The sequence below is a fragment of the Pinus tabuliformis genome, chromosome 4_2 (genome assembly GCF_031772625.1).
Source record: "Pinus tabuliformis cultivar Carrire ecotype Pingquan chromosome 4_2, CPIR1, whole genome shotgun sequence".
Taxonomy (NCBI): domain Eukaryota; kingdom Viridiplantae; phylum Streptophyta; class Pinopsida; order Pinales; family Pinaceae; genus Pinus; species Pinus tabuliformis.
In genome coordinates, this window is record NC_142304.1 from 205,103,326 (window position 1) to 205,124,040 (window position 20,715).

A 20,715-nucleotide genomic window follows, 5' to 3' on the forward strand; every position below is an offset into this window, starting at 1 on the left:
TACAAATGTAACAAGCATCAATGATACAAAACCATGGAGAAAAAACTCAAATAGTTTTTATTGATAAACAAGAAAAGATCCAGGAGGAGTTACAACTGGTGGTTCCTGACCCAGCATCAACCTCCCAGCAAAGAAGCCCCTCTTCACCTCAAATAAATCATAGATCACCCAATACTCTGATGTTTGCCTCAAAAAACCAACAGCAATTCCTTACAATATGCAAAATTCCAGCCTCTGGATCTCTGAGATGAGGGATCCATATATAGATATGTGTAAGGAGGATGAGTCAGCTTGTGATTTGATTAGTGTCTTCTCTCTGTCAGTTCTTGCTTCCACTTGGAGACTGAAGGCCTCTTACTCATCCTTGGTCGAATTCAGTGAGGCAAGTGTCATAGGAGAAGATTTTGGAAGCTTCCATTGTCTCTCCACCTCGCGGAATGACACTACCATTTGTCATTTCTCGCCCATCGCACCCCACAGAAGGGAATTTTGAAATGCAACGCACCCTCACAGTGTATTTAGGTGCAATGCAACGCACCTAGCCAGTGGAGCAGCTGAAATGATCCTGTTTTGAATTATTCTGAGCAGTTCTTGGTGGAGAACTTCTGGGAGAAGTTGTAATCCGTCGACCTTGTTCCTTTAGGGGTTAGAACAACACTTTTAGGGACTTAGGAGCCCTTGGTTTATGGACATTTCATGCTTGGAGTTGTAGGGCACAAAAATGTCTATAACAGTATAGTTGGTAGCCCCAGCTGCTTCACGACCTCTACTGAAATGAGGTTCTTTTGGCTCCCACTATCAACAATGAATTGCAGCGACGAACCCTTCACCCACATCTGTGAGTGGAAAAGGCGCTCCCCCTCCTATGGATCTTCAGGCTCATTCTTTTGGATCTTGGCAGTGGAAACAGTAGCACTGGGCTCCGCGTCAATGATCTGCTTTCCTTTGCCATTCCCCTTGTCAGGTTCTGACTCTGGGTCGGAACATTCATCTGATTCTGAAGGCTTCAACTCAACCACCAACGACTGCGTGGTCTGACACTCACTTGTGTTATGAGTGGGGCTCTTATGGAACTCGCACCACTTTCCTCTGTCCTTCTTCAACTTCGTGGTGTTGTTCTTTTCTTGCGGCTTTGACAAGTTGTCTTGGGTCACCCCGCCTCGGCTTTGTCCTTTGGTCTTTATATTCGTAGATCCAAAGTCTCGCTGCTTTTGCTTAAACTTCTACTCAATCTTGACAGTGTATCGGTATGTCGTGCTGAGCGAGGAGATGTTCAGGAACTCCATCTCATCCTGGATGTATCTATGTAGGTAGCCATGGTATTTGAGTATCAAATGCAGCTCAGAATCCTTGATACCCAACTATGTGCGAAGGCCATGAAAAATGTTTATGAACTCCGACACATCTTGGTCCCTTCCCTGCCACCGCATGATCCACTTTATGTATTTGTCCTCATAGCTTTTGACAGGGTAGTACTGCTCCTTGATGGCATCTCGGAATGAATTCCATGTGGGTGCGGCTGAAAATTGTGAGCCTATACTTTCATCCTTCTGCTTGCAATAGGTTTCCCACCAGTCCTTGATGTGGGGGGATGCTTTAGAAGAGCAAAAATAATCTTTTCCTGACTGGAAAAATCATGAATAGAAAAATACCATTCTAGTAGATTTAACCATTCATCTACGGCATATGTGTCTATCTAACCCTTGAATATAGGGATTTCAAAGTTAACTTGTACCTTAATGTGTGTGGCATTTCCAGAGTAGCTGTTGGAAGCTATTGCGTCGCCTCTGGGTAGCCGTTGAAGGATCTGGGGAAAGTTTTCCATCATCGCATTCCTTTGTCGCTCGAGGGCTTCTTTGAGCAATATTTTGATAGGATCTCATGCCCCCTCATCTTTATTTTCATCTGCCATTGGAGGCCGTCCGGATTTGCGAGGCAGGTCTTGCAAAGGTTCGACCAGTTCAAGAACCAACTCCTTATATCCCAACCTTGTTAGGGACATGCAAAGAAAAATAGAGAAAGAGCAGACCACTCTGATACCACTGATCTGGATTTAAACAGGAATGCAACAAATTACATATATAACCATATACACAGAGATGCAGTGAAAAAAATAATTCATTTCATTAATGTAAAATACTGAAATATGCTTAAAAACAGAAATCTAAACCAACTAGCTAGGGCAATGGTAGCTTATTTTTGAGAAGATATGTGGCGGATACATGCCTCTGAACTATGTTACAATGAGACTCGAAGGCCTATTTATTTTTTAGAAACAATGGAAAACCCTAAACATCCAAAAACCTAACCCTAGGAGATGAAGCACCACACTATGGGCCCATTTTGGGTAAATTGGTACATCAACTTCCCGGGGTCATAACTTTGGCATACAATCTCCGTTTGACGTGCACTATAGCTCGTTAGGAAGATCTATTTTAGGACTACAACTCTGGGAAGAGAAACATTGGTCCATGAACCCATGTTTCTCCCAGTTTTCTCAAAAAACGTCATTTAGGGCCTCAAAACGGTTACGGAAGTTCAAGACCCGAAAAACTGCTAAAAATAGTAAATTGTGCTACAATTAAGGAAATTGAAAAATTGAAAGAGACAGTTGTGGGGGTCCAAGTGGGATATGTGGGTGGCCACCAACATCCACCTGGATCACTTCCATACCAAGGAAATAATGCATGAGCCCCAGGTCCTTCATCTTGAATTCTCTTGTAAAATCCTCTTTGCAATATTTTACCAACTTCTCATCACCTATTAGAATTAAATCATCAACATATAATACTATAATCAACAATTTACCTTCAACCACAATATGGTAAAGGTTTTCTTCTGCTTCACTTTTGGTGAAGCCCAACCTGGTGAAATAGATATCAATTCGGGTGTACCAAGCACGAGATGCTTTTTTCATTCCATACAACGTCCGCTTGAGTCTGCACACATGAGACTCTCTGTTAAAGGTCTCAAATCCTTCCGACTCCTCAATGTACACCTCCTCCTCAATCACTCTGTTGAGGAATGTTGTGTTCACATCCATATGATGTATCTTCCATCCCATCTATGCTAAAATTTCTAGAATAGGTCCAATTGAAGAGTACCTTGCAACTGGAGAAACGGTCTCCTCATAATCAATTCCCTCCACTTGAGAGAACCCTTTGGCCACAAATTTATCCTTGTAATTCTCCACACTCCCATATATTGCTCTCTTTACCTTGTAAAGCCATCTGGAACTGACCACTGACTTGTCTGTTGGTCTTAGGCCACTTCCCAAACATTGTTTCTAATAATGGATTCATACTCCTATACCATGGCATCAACCCATACTAGTTGCTACACTACTTCCTTGAATGAGGATGGCTCAATATCTACACTCTCTCATCAGAGCCATGTAGATAGTGTACCGATTTGGTGACCTCCTCTACTTGCGCTATGATGTGGGTGCTCCCACATTCTCTCTAGCATCATGCATTAAATTGTCAGCTTCTCTGGTGTGCTTCCTTCCATCTTTGGAAGTTTCTACATGAGTGGCTGCTTCCACTCTCTGCTCCTCTACATGTGGTTGCTCCACATCATCCCAAGGTTCTTCCTTTTGGGCTAAAAGCTCCTCATATGCATGTAACTGAATCTCCCTCTCAAGGGAACATATAATGGCCTTCTCTTCATCAAAATTCACATCTCTACGAACCATGTCATCCTATGATATGGCATGTACACCCCCATGGTTCTAGATTTTTCCTGGCATGTTGTGCAGGAAATCCTTTCTACAGACATAAACGATCTGTCTAGTCATATGGGAGGATCTAGAAACAAATGAAGACAAATATATGCAAACTTTCCAATTTTATACCAGAAAACACAAAGGAGGATAGATGACCTACCTCACTTTGATGCTAACTGTTGGACACCTAATCCTAAAGGGTTAGTGTGGAAGTCGAAAAGACTAAGCATTCCAAGAGACCTTGGGATCTGAAACCCAAGAGTCACAACATTGTATTATAAATGTACATCTCCTGTTAATAAAAAAATGAATTCACTGATTTATCTTTCATATCTGTCTCGCTGTCCATGTGAGTTTAACATGGTATCAGAGCAGGTTCGTTCATAACCTTCTCAATATTGTGTAAGCCACTTGTTTTTTGTGGCCTGTGTAAACCAGCGCTTCTATGTCTTAATGAGTTTTTTATGGTCCATCTCTGCAAATTAGTTGGAATTCGTTGAAGTCTTATATGTTTGGAAGTTTTTATGGTATATAAAAATCATTAAGTGGCGTATTGTGTTGAGAGTGGAACCGTATACAGTGCATGTTTCCTGCGCTTCTTTTGTGCTGTCATCCTGACATTAAAACGCTTGAACGCCTCTGTCGTTCTGTCCTGAGCGCTGCTCTAAGTGTCATTGATTATCTGCGCATCATTGATTGTCTGCGCCTCTGTTCTGAGTCTCTGCCACGCCTGTGCTGCCCTAACGCTCTATCACCTAACGTTCTCACTTAACGCATCCATATCTTAACGCATTTGTAGTTTTCTCATCCGAATAAACCGTTGTTAAGATGCTTTCACCTATGTCGGTCTGAAACGTTTGCCTGCCAAGTTGTATAATTTCTGCCATGCACTCCAAAAGAAATGGATCCCTGCCAAGTCCAAGCCCAACAACTAGACAATCAAACCGTTCAATCCATTTTTTGACATCTTCAAGCACTTTCTTACGAACAGATTCTTTCTCATCAAATTTGATGTTGTAAGATTCTTCCAGAACAGGATGCACAATCAACTCGGGGCTGTAGCTCTTAATAACTGTTGCTGCATCTTGTGTACAGAAAACATGAGATAAATCTGCACCTATCTTCAAGGCTGATATAGCTGCAAAATACGGTGCCCCGGTGTACTCACGGCAACCACCAATAACAGCTATCTTTCCTGCCTGACCCTTGTGACGACCTGGATCAAGTGGCAGAGTTACTGCGTTTATTATTTGATAGGCATCAGCCTGTGAAAGGTTCTCCATGAGAGATTTCGAGTCAGATGCTTTTCCCTGAATACTCACGGGCGTTTGTTGAACGTACCTAATTATTAGTCGTTGCCTTCCAGGTAAAGTGCTCGAATAGAGTACACAATGCAGAATAGTTGAAGAAGCAAGTTGGTGTTGTTTCAGATCCGAACCAGCTAACCGAATCGATTGTTCGTCAAGTTCCGTCCGTCCCTTTCTCGACCAAAACGTTTATCGCAAGAAGGGTCGTTTTATTTATGCCCGTAAGTGGATGCAAAGGAGGAAGGATTCAGAACTTTTTGCTCTGAGCAGTTGACATTGTCACCAGCATTTTCTCGACCGACGTCCATGTGGTCAGAAAGTCGAGGAACCCACTTCCCCACCATCACTTGATGAGCCGAAGGCTGCTTGACTTTCATTGGAGTCATCCATCTCCAGATGGCTGCTGTGAATGCCAATGTTGCATTATCTGACAAATATTCGGCATGGTGCAATAAATCCACTTTTAGTGCCTGCCCTAATTGTCCATAATTGTAGTTCCAATATACTGGCAAAGCTCCCCGTCCATGGTAGCTGACTCCAGGAGCACAAGGGTAGACTAGGCTTGATTCACAATAAGTGTTGTCTGGGCTGAGTTCCTCTTTGTAGCATAATCCCCACTTGGTGGGCGAATCGCTGGGTGCGGTACTGGCAGCCTGGGCCATCAACGATTCACACGAAGTTTCAGTGGCAATGTGGGCGAAGAAAGCAGCGAGCTCCCTCTTCTGCACGATATCTCCGCCCGTGGTTCCGAATCCTTTGGGTTCGTAGTGGGCCGCCGCGGTGATAAAGGAATGGTAGTCCCAGAACCCTTGAGCGTGCGCCATGGGAGCATTGCGGTGGGAGAATGACGCAATCCGATGCATTTGAGCACACAGTAAAGGGACTGTAGAGAGTGTGGACTTTGGGCATAGCATATAATATATATATATATATATATATATATATATATATATATATATATATATATATATATATATATATATATATATATATATACATCGAGAATCCGTTCATTTGGATGGATAGAGAGATGCGTTTAGGAGGGACCCAATTGAATTAGAAGATGGTTTCCTACAAGTAATGCAGACACGCCTCCTCACACGTGGTATACTCAACCAAACCGAGTCAAGAGTTGAGCGGCGTGGTGGAGAAAACCAACGAGAAGTAGAAGACGAAGCATCGTGGAGAGTGTAGATTTTTGAGATTAGAGATTGACAATGCCAACGCTGAGCAGACTACTTCTTAATCAGCTTTTCACTTTGCAATCCAATCCAATATCCTATTCCACCCGTCACCCACCGCCACCCTGAAAGTCTGTTTTTCTATACAATTTTGACCACTGGGCATCCTCTGGTTACCCACCAGGAAGTATCGCGTGTTTTTTTAGACTTCTAGAAGCGAGGACTGAGCTCCCGGAGGCATCTGTTTTAAAGCTTTCTTTGAGATTTATTTTCCAGTGGTTAGTTATTTGATTCATATTGGTTGCAGAGTATTTTCAGAGTTTGATGATGATACAAGGACTGTGCTGAAGAGGGAATCTATTCTTCCATTTCCTGGGCAGCGTACTTATTTCTTCGTGGCATAAAGAATGATCTAGCCCCAAGGCTACAAACTTGTATTTTCTGTGGTTGTTTCAGTTGAGCAGCATATCACTGTACCTGTGCTTGAAATCTTAATGAGTATAGACTATTGGAAGTGATGTTTGGTGATGTACCTCTACTATAGAGGGTCTCAAACTTCCTCATCTCATTGGATGTGTGGCTGTGAATATATTGAAGACACTCCATATTTATTTCTCTGTCTTGGAGCTGAATACGTTGCATATATTATCACTATGGTGTTTTCTCTGTAATGATGGAGCTTCTTTGATGTTATAACACTTATCTACAACCACTGTTTTTCCTAACATTTGCTGGTATATTCTACTTCAGATCTCTGTTATTATTAGAGTTGATATATCAGAGGTATATGTAATCCATTCCTGTAGTTGAAGTTCGAATTTCAAAGAAGGAAGAAGTCATTTGGTTGTGCATCCATACAAAGCGTATCTTGGTATACCTGAGCATTTTAAGGGTGAAACATATCTATTGTATCTGTGTTGGAAGGACTTTGAGCCTCTCATTCTTGCTGTGAAATTTCTACAGAATTTAAAGAACAGAATCTCTGAAAGTCTGGTGATATTTGTATAATTTTGACAGTTTCAAGATATCTCTGGTTGATTTTTCCCTTTAAGCTATAGGGCTCTCTTGTGCAACTTGAAGATATTTAGCAACTTACATTTTTCTGTGGGATTTGGAGGATTTTTAAGGTCTAGAAAAATGGCTAAGCTTGAAAGAATATTAGAGTTATTGAGAACTCTAATCATGTCCACTGCTAACAGCACAGTCAAAATTAGCAAATCCTCTCTCTCAGACATTCAAACATGTCTGCAATATGCACAAGAAAAGATAGAGTTTTTGCAGCTTGAATCACAACTGCAACAGGAAGAATTACAGCAGTGGAGTCATCATTCTGAACCTGTTTCTGTTCAGAAAAATGAGACAGACTCCCATAAACAGCAAGTCAATAATGTTACAGTTCATTCAGATAAAGCAGCAGTTGTACATGCAGATGCAGAAGTTCAGTCTGCACTTCCCAAGCCCATCATCAGACCTTGGGAACAGCTTGTCCACAACAAGCACAGAACTGGTCTTGGATATGACAAGGACTTGTCCTTTCATATTCCAGACTATGCCAAGCCCATTCAGTTTCAGAGTGCTGGATTCATTGATGACAATTCACCTGCTTCTCATGACAGTTCAGCTTCAGCTGTTCCAGAATCTGCCCCTCTTCCGCAACAACAACAACAACAGATCGTGAAATGCCAACACTGTGACCGAGTTGGCCATCTGAAAGATCATTGTTTTGATCTTCATCCATGTAAGCATTGTCATAAAACCAGCCATTCTTCAAACAGATGCTTCAGAAACAAACACCCTGCAAGAACAAAGATTCATCTTGGATGGATCGCTTCTTCGCAATGGGCATCAACAACCAAGAAGATATTCCAAACGCATGTTAGAACTTGTTCTAGAGTATTGAACAGTCTTGCAGTTGAGTTTTCTCCATCTTCTCACCTTGTACCTGATAGGGGGGGAAATGATGGTCATCTACAAGCTTCAAAGTCACATCAAGCGAGCCTGAGCCACAACCTGCCACACCAGTTTCAGAGTTGTAGCCAGCGACAAAGATGCCCCTGAACATGCCTTCAGTTGGCAATCTGGGACTTCCTCTAGCAGAAGAATTCAGCTTCTTGCCAGTTTCGGAAGAGTTCCAGGAATTACAGAGTTTTTGTTCATCCTTAAACCATCACAGATTGAGAACACTTCCTCTAGCAGAAGACTCCAGCTTCTTGCCAGTTTTGGAAGAGTTCCAGGAATTGCATTAAGCATTCCAGAGTTGTTGGTCATCCTTAAACCATCACAGATTAAGAACACTTCCTCTAGCAGAAGGCTCCAGCTTCTTGCCAGTTTTGGAAGAGTTCCGGGAACTGCACTAAGTGTTCCAGTGTTGGTGGTCATCCTTAAACCACTGCCCTTTATACCAACATTTCATAGAGCACATTCAGCCTAGTGCTGCCATGCATTTTTTGCACATTTTGTATTACAGCTCTCTTCTTGGACTCATACATAACCCTTCGGATTAAGGGGGGGAATGTTGGACACCTAATCCTAAAGGGTTAGTGTGGAAGCCGAAAAGACTAAGCAGTCCAAGAGACCTTGGGATCTGAAACCCAAGAGTCACAACATTGTATTATAAATGTACATCTCCTGTTAATAAAAAAATGAATTCACTGATTTATCTTTCATATCTGTCTTGCTGTCCATGTGAGTTTAACACTAACATCCGTTGGTGTCATCCTTAATTCTTTTGTTTCCAAGCTCAATCTCCTCTCATCGATATGGATGAATACCTAAAATGAGAATCACGCAGAGACAACAAACACATACATATCAAAATTTATTCCAATATAAACCATGTAACAGATCAAGGAGTATTACACTAAATGAGAAATGATTGACACATTTATGGAAAGAAAACACATAATGTATTATTAATAGATGGTAAAGGGAGTATTACAACCACCTAAGCCTTGATGTTGGAATCCTCCTTTAGGTGAGTTTCCAAGTCCTAGCCTTAACCTTCATGCACTCCATTCTCCTTAGCAAAATGGAGAGAAATTGGGCATAGCTCAACACTAGGAAGGAAACCAATCATTATCCAACCATTAGTGGATAGTAAGGATCTCATTTATAGGGAAGGAGAGGGAGTTGAGGATCCATGAAAGGAGGGAGAAGTTCTAGATCTGAAGGGAAAGATCCATGAAAGTAGGATCAAGGACCAGGAATGGGAGATCTCATTCAAATATTCATTCACCTGTAACCAACTCGTCGTTCTTGAGACTTATAGTAAGAGAAGCTTCTCCTCCATTTTGGGAAAAACTGCCTGAAGAGGACCAACATGAATTTTCCTGATAAAATTTGCGCTAGAAATGCTAGGAGAGTATAATGCAACAAGTGATCAACATGGGTCACTAGTTATGCAAAACGGGCTGGTCTCAAAAAATAAGGTTTTTAACCAGTTCTTCAGAATTCTTTCAAGGAAAGTCTTCTTCCTTTCTTTAGGGATGCTTCTGAACATGATTCATGGTGAATACACTGACAAATTTCATCATTTTGCGACATTTGTGGCATTAAAAACACAAATTTCAATACTTCAGGATACGAGACAGGGAATGTCACAAAATAATGTATAACAGATGCCCCCTAAAGCATGAAGGAAGAACATGAAGTGATGGTTGAATTGCTTTACAAGCCAAGTCAAGGACTTAGAGAAACATTATCAAGACACCTACAAGTCAAACATAATATAATATATTTGACATCTCTTATGTAAGTATGCCTAATAATACATCTGTGAGCAGGCATCTAACAACACATGAATCCATGGCATGGACACAATCATTCAAATAGAAAGGATTATGTTTATGGATCCAGGACATGGACGCAACCATCCGAATAGAATGGATCATGTGTACAATTGTGAACACTTAATAACTCCACGCAACCTGGATTTATTAGATGAAACCCAGGGTCTTCATCTCTATCCCGATGCAACCAACGTATGGATCTAACCATGTGAATAAATGTGTCGGAGTCAAACATGGTAGAAACCACCTGATTAGTGGTAAATGCTGTAAACCGTTAACAGGTACAAGAGAAACCACCAATGATGACAATGGCTCTCAAGGTACACTAGCGCAATCCACAAATGTGAATAATGAAGCTGAAGTCGAACACTCACATAATCATTCGATCCAAGACCATTGATGTGAACATATCGTCGAATGTGAAGAACCTTCCATTGAGGTATGCAAGCTCCAAAGTACTAAAAGGGAGTTTTTAGAACATCTTCTTGGATAATGAGTTGGAGTCGACAAGAAGTGAGTCGTTGAAGGAGGGCCATAACGTTTCCCGCATCATCAACATGAAAAATAGGAATTTGCTGAGTTGGCAAGAGTGATTTAGGATTGATATATAAAAAGTAAAATAGGGTATAAGTGGTTTGAATTTTTATATGGGACTTCTCTTGAACATATCGATGACACAACATCCGAAATTTGGAAAAATTTGACACAAAATAGGATTAGAGGTCATGGTGAAAATAGGATATAATCAGATGAGAGTCAAATGGATTCCCCAAACCCAATAAGGAAAGTGATGAAGTGAGGATAACCCAAACTAGACATGAGATATAGATAAGTGTCATGTTCAAGAGTGACATGTTGCCTTTTATACAAAATACAAGATATATGTTTCCTTCCATTTTTCCCCACTATTTCTAGCAAGTACCTCTTTATTTTTAATCACAAGCTTGAAGATGATATCGTATGCTTGTCGTATAAGTTCAACCTTCGGATGAATCCATTCTAGTATTTTTAACGAAACCTAGGAAGGAGTAGCTCGGTCTCATCATGGTGACAAGTCCTTCATCGTTTCAGTTTTACGAGTTTGACGAAGGGGTGACTCGACATCTTTTTCATGTTTAGAGAGTTTGAAAAAGAGGTGAAAAGAAAAATCTAGATGTTCCTTTTCGTAGATAGTCTCTTAAGTCTAAAAAGGTAGAAAACAATATTCAAGAAGAACCTCTTAGCCATGTGTGAGTAAGGTATTCATTTTTCGTAACTAGTCTATCTCAGTGCAGAAAAGGGTTAACTTCATACTGAGTAGACGTCTTTTCATTTACTTTTACGAGTTTGAAAAGACAAGTGCTCGACAATATTTTCATATTTCTAGAGTTGGAAAAGAGTTGAAAGATGACTCCAAGGGGGTTCCTTTTTTGTTTATTTTTTACGAGTTCGAAAAAATGATAAAATAAAACTCGATAGTTCATCCAAAATCAATTACCATTGCCAATTAGTAATAACCTATTGTTGCACATGTGAACAAACATTACCTAGTTCGAGAAAAATATACAAATATATGTAAAAATACTTTAAAATTTTTATATCAATTCCAAAAGTAAAAATAAAATTACCATTTTCCATTTTGTGAATTGGAGAGCACATTTTTCCCTAAATTCCCCCGACCTTCAAGCAAGGAGTGTGATCGATCCAAGGCACTATTCAGTGAGCCATCTATCATAAGTAAGAGATTTGTCCTTCCTCTATAATTTAATAGTAATTTAACCCATAGAATAGGTAGCTAGGAGTGTTTGAATAAACATTGAGTAGAAGGTGGCCAACATGGATTTTACCCATCAGGATCACACTGCCCTCCTTGATCTTAACAGTGCTGTCGCGCTGGAAGAACAAAAAAATTTGGGGAAATATGCATTGATGCCACGAAGTAAAAATATTCAATAGATCTCTAAAATTACTATTTGTTTTGTAGATTTTCCTCCATGGAATCTAATTAAAACTTTGTTCAATGATGTTTTACAGGTTATTTCTTGGAAAAAAGGCTATTGAGTGGAAAGAAACAGGCCATGAAGCATAAGAACACCATGCATCACATGATCCTAATTGCATAAGGGCTCTCCATGCATGTGGATTGCTTAAGTTTTTCCGTACCCCTGGGATCAAAGCCCAAGTGGAGTTATCGCAATACTTGGTAGGATGGTGGGATGTAGACTGTCAAATGTTTATTATAGGGAACCAAGATCTTGAAATAGAAGTTGCCGACACATACTTTATCACTAGTTTGTCCAAGAGAGGACAATTAGTACAATTTTTAAGTTCTCGTCCTTGAGGAGAAAGCACTGACATGCAGCTAATAGCTAGACATTTCCATGGTTCCCGCAAGACAAAAAGCGGGAAGATAAACATAAAAACCATCACAAATATTCCATTAAGAACAATTATATGTGATATAGCTCGAGTAGCCAGGGCCCAAGCCCTGTATGAGCCAAGAAAATCTGACTTTCAGTATGCAATGGATTGCCTCAATCCAACCTTGTTCAACAAGTGTGAAGGATTACTGGTCAATATGAAAGACCAACTCACTAGGTGCAAGACAGGTAAACTCAAACAATTTGGCTACAGATCAATTTTAGTGACATTCTTTCTAGAGCGTGTTCCACTATTTAGATATCAGCGGATGGAGGTAGAAACTCCTGGACCCAGGGATCCATGTTTACTATAGTGGGGAGAGTTGATGCCTCATCATGGAGGTGGGAAACAAATGTCCTTTCCACCTGCATTCTTTGTATGGCTACGTCAACAGCTCATCATGGTAGATGATTGGGCCTATGCTGGGACAAATTTCTAAGGAGATCCTGATCTCCCACTGCCACCTGGAGCACAGTGGAATGACTCAGGTAAAGAACTGTTTTTTTTTTAAGTTTTACATTTATTTTAATGTTTTTTAATTATGCAAACAAAGATCGAGACTAGTGATATTTTTCAGATGTGGGATCAGAGAGACCTCCAGGGGTTTCTCCGATAATGAGGACGGTGGAACGACAGCTCGAGGATGCACCATATTTCAAAGGAGTCGATCTTATGGTGGAGGTGGAGCACAATTTGGAGGCCTTGACTAGAGGCATTCTAGATTATGCTACTATTGATGAGGTTCCACTTCAGTATCAAAGGCATACCACAGGGGTATCAACTAGACTATGTCGACTGTTGAGCCGAGTTGTTAGGGCTATATCATGTTATCAAGAGCATCATGCTAGCAGATAGACATGTCTCTAGTCTTAGTTTTCTGTGCTTATGTGGGCTCAAGAAGCCATGTGTCTCAGAACACAAATTTTGATTTTTGATGTAAAAAACATTTTGAAAACTCTATATGGGAATCTATATATACATGTTTTACCTTATGTACCTAATGTTCTTATTATATCATGGTTTTCTTTTTACATATGTTGCAAATGTCGATCCAAAACATGGTTATCTAATACATCTGCCATTGTATTTAGATGTCTTGGAATGTGTTGATATGTTATGTAATCAAAATTTCTTTCCAAGAGATGAACACGCAAATACATTCTTAAAATGTTAGGGTTTTTTACAGAATAATGCCTATTTAATTGTAATACAATGAGTTGTGAATCAAGTTTAACAACTTACGCTCTAAATACAAAGAGCAATAGCCTCTGACAATAGTTTGATGACTGCAAGGGCTCGAAAAAGCATAAGATGCCAACTCTTTTTATGCATCACAATAGTTGTTGAAGCATAGTGAAAAAAAAAATTGTTGACAACTTCAACTTGACCATTGGCCTGTGGGTAATATGGAGTTGAGCCATCATGGCATAAGCCCAACTGAGCAGTGAGTTTTGTCATCGTGTAATTACGGAAATGGGAACCATGGTCGGTTACTATGGCTTGTGGAACACCGAACTGAGCTATGACATGATTAAATAGGAATAAGGCTGCAATTTTACTATTGGAATGGTATGTAGGCATCATCTTGACCCATTTTATGAAATAATACACAACAACAATGATGTACCCATGTCCCCTGGTCAAGCGAGGATTACAATTCATGAAATCAATGCCCCATTTTTCAAATGGACCAACGGTAATAACTGGGTGTAAGGAAACGGGTGGGGTGCACTATTTCCGGTATAGATTTGGCAAGCGTGACATTTCTGTATTGGAAGAATGCAATATTTGAAGGTGGAAGGCCAAAAATAGCTGACGCGAAGGATATTTTGATTTTTTGTGTATCCTGACATATGACTGCCACAAGCTATAGAGTGGCAATCATTTAAGCTTTCTCAGCTTCCTCATGTATCAAACACCATCGAAGGACTGAATCCACACCAAGGCGGTATAAGGTATCCCCAATAATGCGATAGGGTTGGGATTGGTACTGGATTCGAAATCATTCAGAGCGAGATAAATCTAGTCTAAAGGTGTGAGTTTAGATATATATGATGATATATCCATACCATGGATTGTGGGTGATAATAAGGAAGAGAGATTCACCAGGAATTAGCTCATCAGATACAATCGTTGTATCTGCAGAGGGAAGATCACATATCAATTCAACAAAAACTAGTGATTTCTTTGACTTAGCTTTAGTGAACTCTAAGTCGAACTCCTGCAGGATGACAATCCATTTGGATTATTTTCCCCCAAGAAACTGATGAGACAAAATATAAGTCATGGGGTTAAAATCATATATCACTATAGTTTTGCATAAGAGGATGTAGTGGCGAAAATGTTGGACAACATGAATTGCTGCCAATGCTAGCTTCTCTACATGGGAATATCGAATCGCAACATCAAAGAGATTACGGCTTGGGTAGTATATCACATGTTCATTTCCTTTGTCATCATCTTGAACCAGAACCATAGCAATGGTACTGTCAACATCGGCCAAGTATAGGAAATAATCACGATGGTAATTAGGAGGATGCAACAAAGGTTTACTAATGAGTGTGGTATTTAAAGAATAAAAGGATTTCTGGGAAATGTCATCCCAAATGAATGGGACCCATTTCTTCAAATGGTGAGTAAAACCCTTATCAAGCTCAAAATAGTTTGGAATGAAGCGATGAAGAAAGTTTGTCTTCCCTTGCCAACTCTGAAGTTGTTGTAAGGTAGATGGAGGGGGTAGATTAACAATAGCATCTACCTTAAGAGGATCAATTCAGATGCATTATTTAGACACTAAGAATCCTAAGAGATGACCAAATTCGATGAAAAAGACATAATTTATGAGGATTTAACTAGATATTATAGTGTCGACAATGAAGAAAAATCACCCGGAGTTGAGCTGGATGGTCTTAACATTTAGACGAGTGTGTGGGTAAATAATCAAGATACGGCTAAATGATATTTTTGATATCATGGAAAGCATAAGACATGGCCCTTTGGAAGATTGAACCAACATTTTTAAGGCGAAAAGGAAGTTTTTTATAGTCAAAATTTCCCCAAGGAGAGATAAAGGAAGTATTATGTTGATAAACATGAAGGATAGTAATCTGGTTATATCTAGAAAATCCATCCATAAAGGAAAATATTTCACTCCCAACACATTCGTCAATAATATGGTCGATAAAGGGAGTAGGGTAATTATCCTTAGGACAAGCTTGATTAATATCTCTATAATCAACACAGACATGTATGGTTCCCTACTTTTTAGTCACTGGAATGATATTGGAAACCCAATCTGTCAATGGTATGGGGTAAATAAAGCCAACTTTGAGAAGTTTTTCAACTTCACCTTTAATGGAAGTTGCCTTCCTTGGGTGCACTGGACGAAGATGTTGTCGAACAAGTTTCACATCCAGGTAGGTTGGGATCTCATGCACCATAATGCTTGGATTGATGCCAGGAATTTCTTCGTAGGTCCGGGTGAAGACATCATGAAATTATTTGAATAGGTTCATATATATATTAATTTCATCAGGAACAAGAGGCCCCTATATGAATGTTTTCAACTATCCCTCGTTTCACAGAGACGTCGATGGGCATGGTTGCCGGGATGCTTCCCAAATTTCTATCAGACAACACCACGTGAACTAAGATGGGTGTCGGAAAGGGAGCAGTCATTTTAGGGGAAACTAAAGTATCTAGACAGGCAGGAATCACACCAAGGCTAGGAAGAAAAGAAGAACGATGACAAATATCATTCCAAGGCATTTCTCCAAGAGACATGACTTCATGATGCTTTAGTCAGTAAGGAAATTCTCATTCAAAGGATCTTCAGAATTCGAAGAACCAAGCCAAGGAGTTTTCGAATAAAAGTCTAGGACCATACTCAACCGATCATTGGTTTCAAATGTAGCCACGGAAGCCAAAAGGAAAACTTGGTAGGCTTGTTTGATCGGGCTGAGTAGCATGGTGTCACCAAAATTATTATCAACCTGATCAGGGATAGGGATGATCCAAGGGTCATTAATAGATGATATCATATTAACGAAGGCAACATTAGAGGGAGGAGGAAGGGAAAAAGTTCCCATTAAGGAAGAGTCTTTGAAAATACCCACTCTGAAATTTTCATAAGGAATGATGGTTTTCCCAACATAAGGTACATTAATAGTTGAAGAGTTAGAGGAAAATAAATCCAATTGGTCCACTGTGATAATTTGCCCTTGGTGGGGAAGCGAAGTACACGGAAAAGAGTAGAAACCACACAAAGCATTGCGTGAGTCCAACTATGACCAAGTAGAAGGTTATAATTGAGATTTGTGTCAACAACCTCTACTTCCATATTGATAGTTTTTCCTTCTAACTGAATGGGTAAAGAGTTGAGAATACCATACGGTCGAAAACTTCTACCATCAGAAGCCTCCAATGTATTCGGGGACTCATTGAGAGGAGGGGAGATAAGGGATTTCCCACATGATATGGACATAATGCATGTATAGGCCCCTTCATCAACAATAGTTCAGTGAATAGTTTTACCCATAATGACAACTTGTATGAGAAAAGCAAGTTGAGGTGGTAGGTGAGGGATATGATTTTCAAGATCAAAAGTGATCAATTTGGAATCCGTGGGATCAATTCCTCCCATGGAGGATAGCAAATCATTCTATTGTGATGGACATGTTTGAAGAACTTCCGAGGCTGACATCGCCGAAACCAGAGATTCTAGGTTCTATCCTTAGTGGAGTTGCAATTTTGTTGTGTAGACAATCCTTTTTGTGGACATAAATGACCCCTCTAGTCCTATGGGAGGATCTAGCAACAAAAGAATATAAATATATGAAAAATTTCCTATTTTATACTAGAAAATAAAAAGGAGGATAGGTGACCTACCTCACTTTGATGCTAACATTCGTTGGTGTCGCCCTTGATTCTTTCGTTTCCAAGTTCAATCTCCTCTTCACCGTTATGGATGAATACCTGCAAGGAAGATCACGTGGAGACAAAAAAAACATACATAACAAAATTCATTCCAATATAAACCATGTAACACATCAAGGAGTATTACACTAAATGAGAAATAACTGACACATTTATGGAAAACAAACACATAATTTATTATTAATAGATGGTATAGGGAGTATTACAACCACTTAAGCCTTGATGTTGGAATCCTCCTTTAGGTGAGTTTCCAAGTCCTAGCCTTAACCTTCAAGCACTCCTTTCTCCTTAAAAAAATGGGCAGGAATTGGGCATAGTTAAACACTAGGAAGGCAACCAATCATTAGCCAACCGTTAGTGGGTAGTAGGGATCTCATTTATAGGAAGGAGAGGGAGTTGAGGATCCATGAAAGGACGAAGAAGTTCCAGATCTCAAGGGAAATATCCATGAAAGTAGGATCAAGGATCAGGAATGGGAGGTGTCATTTCAATATTCATTCACCTGTAACTAGCTCGCCGTTCTCGAGACTTATAGCAAGAGAAGATCCTCCTCCATTTTAGGAAAAACTGCTTGAAGAGGACCAACGCAAATTTTCCTGATAAAAGTCGTGCTAGTAGCGCTAGGATATCACTAGTTATGAAAAACACATTATTCTTGAAAAAAAAGGTTTTTGACAAGTTCTTCGAAATTTCAAGGAAAATCTTCTTCTTTTCTTTAGGGATGCTTCTAAACATGTTTCATGGTCAATACAATGACAAATTTTTTCATTTTGTGACATTTGTCTCATTTGCGAGACAAATTTCAACACTTGAGGATACGAGATGGAGAGTGTGACAAAATAATGTATAAGATTGCATCCTTGGTAAAATGAAAATAAAATGATGAACCAAATATCCTGAAGTATGCCACATCTGGTTTCTTACTTGAAAAATCTTCTCCTGGTGTACTCATCCTGAGAATTTGATGAGGACTCATGTTCTGCACATGTACAACTATGTTTCATTCTTCAACCCACAAGCGCAATGATAGGCCTTGATCATGTAACATTTCCTGTGCAACCCCCATAATACTTTTGTTCTTCCTTTCAGCCACCCCATTCTATTGTTGGTTATGTGGTGCTATTAACTCCTATCAAATTCCTTTTCATGCACATAAGTTCTTGAATTTAATTGAAACATATTCTCCACCATTATTTCTCCTGAGAGCCTTAAATTTCCTACCAGTGTCTTTCTCAACAAGTGCTTTAAATTCAAAAAATTTAGAGAACGTATGATCTTTCTTCTACATGAAGAAAATCCAACACTTGTGTGAAAAATCATCTACAAATATTACATAATACCTATGCTTGGCTATGGAGGCTGTCGAGAACGGTCCACATACATCTAAGTAAACTCGTTCGAGGATCACTTGCGCTTGAATGCCCTTATCATTAAAGGTGGCTTTGGTGTACTTCCCCAATGTACACCCTTTGCATGTATCTCTCTAATCTAGTGCACCCTTGGGAAGTCCCGTAGAAATCTGCTGCATGAAATTCAAAGATTCATGGTGCAAGTGACCCAATCTTCTATTTCACAACTCACTGATGTCTTGGATCTGCACCTTCTTTGCTTTTGTGCTCAAGGCAACACAATATTCTTCATCCAATTTGTAAAGGTTCCTCATTTGAACCCTAATCTGCTTCACTTGTCCTAAGGCTATGTGACGAAGTAAAGCCTTTCCTTTACTAAATATCACATTGTAGTCACGATCCTCCAAGATAGCAACTGAAACCAAATTCTTCTTTAGACCCGAAACATACATGACATCTTTTAATGTGAGAGAAGAACTAGACTCCCTCTGAAAAGTAATAGTACCGATGCCGGTCACACTATACCTTCCATCGTCTCCCATTTCTATTTGCATCTAGAGATCCTTCTCCTCCAAGTCACTAAATAATTCTTTATTTCTAGTCATATGGAATGAGGCTCCACTATTTAGGTACCACACACTACCCATCATTGATGTAACCATGCAAATGATGAGGGTGAAATCCAACTTGAATTGTGAAGCAAGAGCTTCACTTACTGCTCCTCTTTAGGGCTTCTTGCCGACCTTCTTATGCGGACACTTCGTGGCATACTGTCCCAACTCATGAAAATGAAAGCATTTAATGTTTGATAATTCCTTCTTTCCGCCCTGACCGGAATACGATTTGGAATGGGATGAATTACATTTCCATTTATTTTCCTTTCCATCCAAGGCATAATTCTCCTCATCATCAAGGTTGGATGAGGATCCATCTCTAGTGTTTCGCTGAATCTCTTCTTTCACCAAGTCAGACCACAAATTCTCCCACTTTGGTAGCTTCTCCCTCCCATTTACCAAATATTGGTAGTTATGCCAGCTCTTGGGAAGGCCTAGAAGTGTTAGGCTAACCAGATCATCTTCAACAACTATAAAAATAACACTTCCAAGCTCATCCCAACATTGGGTGAACTTGGTCAAGTACTTTGGTATTGTGTCACCCTTCTCCATCTTGAGTTTTCTGAGCTTTTCCTTTAGTGCCGAGTCCCTGTGGACACTGTTGTTTTGAAATAGGTTTGTCAAGGCATTCCACATTGCATATGGAGTCTTGTTACTGTGGAGTTTTGAGACAATATGGTATCAAACTCCTAAGATAATCCTTCTCACCTTTGCAACGCATTGTCTCCACTTTGCTAGTTCTTAAGCATCAGTTCCTAGAGGCTTAGGAATATCTTTGTCTATGAATTCCTTAATCCCGTCGTCTTCCAACATTTCCTCCATCTCGTTCTTCCAAGCAACATAGTTTGAACAACCCTCAAGGGAATATTTGAGTCTCAATCCGTAGAACAACATCCTGTTGGCTCCATTGTTAGGTCAAGCACTCCATCGGTCTGACCCTGGGCGCACCGCTACCCAACAAACCAATCTACCGATGCTCTATTTTGGAGAACAATGAAATTAAAAGGTAGATTCAGGAGATGTTGAAAAAAGGGCACATCAGGCCAAGCTCATCACCATGTGGGAGCTAGATCATGTTGGTATAGAAGAAAGAAGGCACCTGGAGAATTTGTATTGACTATCAGGTGTTGAATAAGATCACTGTCCATAATAGGTATCCAATCCCATGGATTGATGACCTTTTGGACCAACTCAAGGGGGCCAAATATTTTAGCAAGATCGACTTGAAGTCTGGTTATCACTAGGTACCAATTAAACCCTCCAAAGTGTGCAATATTTCCTTCAAATCCAACGAGGGCCTTTTCGAATGGTTGGTCATGCCTTTCGGGTTGACGAATGCACCCGCAACCTTCATGCGACTGATGAACAACATCTTGTGGCCCTTTACCAACTCGTTCATGGTAGTGTACCTGGACAA

The 20,715-nt window shown here is 40.0% G+C and overlaps 2 pseudogenes; both read right to left on the bottom strand.

Annotated features, from left to right (window-relative positions):
- Window positions 1–4,488: 4,488 nt before the first annotated feature.
- LOC149168837 (ATP-dependent (S)-NAD(P)H-hydrate dehydratase pseudogene) lies at window positions 4,489–5,028 on the bottom strand (annotated as a pseudogene).
- A 212-nt stretch (window positions 5,029–5,240) lies between these two features.
- Window positions 5,241–5,870, bottom strand: LOC149168838 (chitinase-like protein 1 pseudogene; annotated as a pseudogene).
- Between the last annotated feature and the right edge of the window lie 14,845 nt (window positions 5,871–20,715).